The sequence below is a fragment of the Otolemur garnettii genome, unplaced genomic scaffold (assembly GCF_000181295.1).
Source record: "Otolemur garnettii isolate 467f Iridium unplaced genomic scaffold, OtoGar3 scaffold00139, whole genome shotgun sequence".
Classification (NCBI taxonomy): Eukaryota; Metazoa; Chordata; class Mammalia; order Primates; family Galagidae; genus Otolemur; species Otolemur garnettii.
In genome coordinates this window covers 5184365-5190347 of record NW_003852534.1, presented here as the reverse complement: position 1 = coordinate 5190347, position 5983 = coordinate 5184365, and positions in this window count along the sequence as shown.

Sequence of the window (5983 nt, the reverse complement as noted above, 5' to 3'; positions counted from 1 at the left end):
AAAAAAAAAAAAAAGAATAAAAAACAGATCACGCCAAGCCTTATAGACAGTAGAAATAGAAATACTTCAAAATCATTCTACTTAGTTTGGATACCCCTCATAGTAAAATTAGGAAAAATATATTATTATAAAGGGAAATTACAGACATACTTCACTGATGAATAAGGATGCAATATGTTAACAATATATTGACATGTTGGATTAAAAATTGATGTTTAAGTAACATATGTTAATCAAAATTAAATTCAGTTTGTGTGAAAATTAGACATTATTATTTATATATATATATTTTTTTTTTCCCCCACACTCCCTCACTCCTTCTCTGTCTGATCTCCCCTTCCCCCATGCCCTACCATGTCATTAATTGTCATTAATTGTCTTCATATCAAAGTTGAATACATAAAATTCTTACTTCTCCATTCCTGTGATGCTTCACTAAGAATAATGTGTTCCACCTCCATCCAGGTTATTACAAATGCTGTAAAGTATTTTTTTTGATGGCTGAATAATACTCCATAGTGTACATATACCACAATTTACCAATCCATTCCTGGGTTGAAGGACATTTCGGCTGTTTCCACGTTTTAGCGATTGTAAATTGGGCTGTGATAAACAGCCTAGTACAAGTGTCTTTATAGTAAAAGGTTTTTTTTATTCTTCTGGATAGATGCCCAATAGTGGGATTGAAGGATCAAATGGGAGGTCTAAGTTGAGTTCTTTAAGGTTTTTCCATACTTCCTTCCAAAAAGGTTGTATTAGTTTGCATTCCCACCAGCAGTGCAAAAGCATTCCTTTAATTTTGAGATTTTGTGACATAGGCCATTCTCGCTGGGGTTAGATGATATCTCAGGGTGGTTTTAATTTGCATTTCTCTAATAATTAGAGATGAGGAGCATTCCTTCATATAGGATACAACTTAATTAAGGATACAACTCCCTTCACCATAGTCTGAAAGAATATGAAATACTTAGGAATATACCTTACAAAAGAGGTGAAGTACCTCTATAAAGAAAATTATGGAATCCTAAGAAAGGAAATAGCAGAGGACATCAATAAATGGAGGAACATACTATGTTCATGGCTTGGAAGAATCAACGTTGTTAAAATGTCTATACTTCCCAGAATAATTTACCGATTCAATGCCATCCCAATTAAAATACCAACATCTTACTTTCAAGATTTGGAAAAAATGATTCTGCGTTTTGTATGGAATCAGAAAAAACCCCGTATAGCTAAGGCAGTCCTTAGTAATAAAAACAAAGCAGAGGGTATTATTTTACCAGATTTTAGGCTATACTACAAGGCCATAGTGGTCAAGACAATATGGTACTGGAACAAAAATAGAGACACAGATATTTGGAATCCAATAGAAAACCTGTAAATGAAACCAACAACTTACAACAACCTAATCTTCAATAAGCCAAACAAGAACATTCACTGGGGGAAAGAATCCCTATTTAATAAACGGTGTTGGGAGAATTGGATATCTACATGTAATAGACTGAAACTGGACCTGCACCTTTCTCTACTCACAAAAATTGATTCAAGATGGATAAAGGACTTAAATCTAAGGCATGAAACAATAAAAATCCTCAAAGAAAGAATTGGAAAAACACTGGAAGATATTGGCCTGGGGAAAGACTTTATGAGGAAGACTGCCACGGCAATATCAACATCAGCAATACTAAACAAATGGGATCTTATGAAACTGAAAAGTTTCTGTACAGCAAAGGAGACAATAACCAGAGCAAATAGACAACCTACTCAATGGGAAAGGATATTTGCATATTTTGAATCTGAGAAAAGTCTAATAACCAGGATCTATGCAGAACTTCAATTAATCTACAAGAAAAAAACCAACAACCCCATACATCAATGGGGAAGAGAGATGAACAGAATCTTCTCTAAAGCCGATAGGTGAATGGCTACTCACTACATAAAGTCTTTTAAGAAATAAAGAGAAAAGGAAATCTTATTTACGTTCATTTTTTGGAGCCAGCACAAATCTGAATCACAGCTTTTTAAAAGACCTTCCAAGGAAGGACAGGTAATGACTACTGTATACTAAACGCAAAATAGAAAAATCCTTAAGTCAATACTGGGAAATTGACTAAAAAGATTTATCCCCCAAACCAGGAAGGCAAAACAGTCAAAAATCAATAACTGCAAGTTGCTACTTCCATAGAATAAAACAGTTCTTTATATGTTCAATTCAATGCATGGAGAGAATGTGTATGAAAATAAGTCTACTCCTGTTTATGCTAAAAGCGTTCATTTTACTAGGAATGGAGAGAACTTCTCTCCCTGTTGACGGGCATCTCCCACAAGTCTAAAGCTGACATCATCTTACTGGCTAACTACTCTGTGTATTTCCCCTCAGGTGAGGGACAAGGTCAGGCTGGCCACTTTGAACACTTTTATTTAACCCTATTCTGGATCTTAGCCGGCAGAAGTGTCAGGCCTGGAATGGAAGAAACAAAGCTATCTATGCCATAGATGATGAGTTTGTTTGCGATAATCTCATGTGTTGGTTATTATACCCCTTCCCAGTAACGCTCATCCTGGGTTTGAAATGCACTGAGTTCACCGCTTCACGGGAGGCCACTCAAAGCCACCACGTTCAACAAGCCCCCACTTCTCTGCTGTTCCCCGCTTCCCACATTGTCTCCCTCGCTTGTAATTTCTCTCTCTCTCTCCCTCTCTCTCTCATTTTCCCTCTCTCAACCATAGCACTTATTGCTTTTTTTTTTTGTCTAACATACAATTGCTTATAAAAATCACGTGTGCTACTCACTGTCCCCTCCCTCCCCACCTCCCACTGGTAGAACACTTTTTCCAGGAGGTCGGGTACTGCTTTGGCCGTTGGGTTTGGCCACGTATTTCCAAAGGCGGAAACACAGTCTGGCACGTAGTAGGCTCTTGATAGTGTTATGTTGAGCGAATGAATTCATGAATGGATCGGCTAAAGCAAAGAAGCAGAACCGCAGCTTGGTTCCAAGACCCGCACACAGGTTATCATAGCCCTGCGCTCGGTCTGCGCTGACCCAGATCAGGAAGCCAGTGTTGATTAAACACCTGGGGGAAATAGATGCACAGGAAGACCTGTCTTCGTTTTCTGCTGTTCTGTTCTCAGCTTTCACTTGCCAACTGAATTTGGTGAGGGGAGCAGAATCATTGTACCGCTGGAGGTATCTTGGGACCTGGAGTTGCAGCCTGTGTTTTCACTCAGCAGAATTTTTAATCCACAACTTCTAGGAGCCGTGAAGACCTTGCTGAGTTGAAGGCTCCTAACAGGCAGAAACAAGCCCTGGACTAAACACTTGCACTGCACAAGGCTATTTGCTGCAGCGCCCAGCAGTGCTCCTCCTTTCTCCCCGGTGCTTGCAGAAGCACCAAGACCCGGCTGCTGCGAAGGGTCCCAGAGGGCTGTTGCCGGTGGCCTGCAACTACTTCACCCCAGAAAGGCAGCCGCCAGTAACAAAGGGGCCTTGTAGACTGTTCTTGCTTTGGGGGCAGGGATGATTTTTCCCTGAAGAAGCCTGCCAACACTGAGAAACTGGTGGTGAGGCTGGGCACCTGTCTTTAACCAGCAGTGACATGGTGAGGACCTTGGGCAGGGATGGCCTGTGGGTAGTTAACACGCTGAGCCTGGCGGTGACGCCAGCTCATTAGCTCTCACAGCTGCACGTTCTGGAGGCTGCGGCCACACTTTTTTATATTCATATATTCTTCCTCCCGCTGTTCAGAGATACCCACGCTACACGCTCTTGCAAAGGAGGCTTGTATTAAAGCAGTATTTTTGTTCCCACTCCCTGGAGCTTCTTTTGTGATTTAGAGGATGGAGCCTTTGTCATTTCAGCTCAAAAGGAGTTGGGTTCAGAGAAAGACCCCAGAAGCATCTTCAGTCTGACATGACAATGCCACGAGTTGCTGTCCTATATATGCTGGCAAATGTGACAGGGATAAAGGATATATGATGAACTCACAAAAGCACAGGACCCATGCACAGACCTCTGGGCCCTGGGTGCAGAGCTCCCCATGTACCATGGAGAGTGTAAGACAGATATGGAGGGAAGCTGAACTCTGCCTGCCAGGACTGGCCACCCCTCATCCTCTGCTTCCTGAGTGCTCCACACTGGGGCTAGGGCTTGGGGACCAATGGGCCCTGCCTTGCTCTCAGGGTGGTGGCAGTCCAGGGCTCAGCCTTTCCATCTTGTGGACTCTGTTCCCTACCAACTGGTGTTCCCCTATTTCCTGTGATTTCCTACACTGTGTCATAAGCACTTGTCACGAACATTTAATAGACAAAAAGGGCTGAAGACTGAACATCATGTCATTCCCAGAGGAATAGAAGGTAGAGCACAGGTCATTGGTATTGGGGTCTGTCCTAACCTAGTTCATTGTGACCTTGGATCTGTTATCTTATTTATACCACAGTTTTTCCATCTGTAAAGTGGAAATAATAACAATAACTCTTGTGCGTGGTTTTTGTAATTTCAAATCTAATAGTCATACAAAGTACCTCAGATTTTGTGGTATACAATGACCATTCAACAAGGTTAATTAACACCTTCTGTTTTAACCACACAGAATCTATTACTGCATTGAAGCATAGAACTGTTCAGCAGAGTGATTAAAATATTCAGCAGAAATAGAAGAATTATCTTCTGCCATCAAAAATAAAAAACAAAAAATATAGCTGGCCACAACTCCATATATTCAGTTCTCTAGACGACAGCTGGGGAATTAGCCCAGTGATGCTCTCTCTCTGGGGACACATTCTCCACCTGTAATGCTGCTGGAGGTCGATTCTAGAAAACTTAGAATAAATGACAAGACCTGCCCATTCAGGTGGGATATGACTGGAAGGATGATCCTTTTTTGAAGAGAAAGCTGGAAAGGATCTAAGGGAGAGCACGGTGGGGGCTGATGTCCCAACTTGTGTTGATGTTGGAAAGAAACTAACCCAGGTCCCTGGTTCTATCACAGATTTTGAAGGTAGCTGAACCTGGCTCTACATGTTATGAGCCAATTAGATGTAGTGTTGTTTTGATAATAAAAACAGTACAAAGTGTTCATCACCATAAGGTAAAGATTGGGAAGGTTGCAGATAATACATGCAGAAGGTTTAACCAAGTATGTCGCAAACGCACAGCTTATGCCCTAGAGGGGGACACATATATATTTATAAAATAACAAGCCTAATCAGTGAATTAGTTTGGCCGAGGAGACTCAGCCGGGCTGAGCATTAACCCCACTCATCTTGGGCTGGGGTGTACTTAGAACCTACTATTTTGTTTCCTATTCTAGTAGCTTCAATGCTGCCTGTGAAGAAGGTTTCCATTTAATTTACTGCTGCATGATCAAGACTTTAACAAATAGTCCAACATACAGAAATTCCATCACATTTATGAACATTGTCCGGGACTGGATTCTCAGAACTGTAACCTTCTGTTTGGGGTAGGAACATGTGACCATATTTCTTTCTGGAACTCCTATCTACTGCACTCCCATCAGCAGATCATAAAAGTCATTTGTGAAGAAATGAAAAAAAAAAGGCATGATTGTTTTCTTCTAAGAGAACTGAGGACAATAATAGATGGAAAGACTTGCCTAGACATCACATTCAGTAATGGCTAATTCTACACTATTTTAAGATAATTTTAAATTTCTTTTTGCTTTAAATGCATGTAAAACAGCCATGATATGTTTGAGAGTCATGGGTTATGTCATTTCAAATAAAGTTCTAATAATAATAAATTTATTTGGACAGATAATTTTAAGTAGGTAGAAGGGTGATACATCATTTTTGCTACATTAATTTATCTTTGGTCTCTTAATGCAAAACATTTTAAATTTCATTCAATGATGAAAAACAAAGAACCCCAGACAGGGTTTTCTATCTGTAGGATCACACCACCTACAGACAGATAATTCTGCTTCTTCTTTTCTGACTTGTATAACTGTTTTTTTTTTTTTTTTT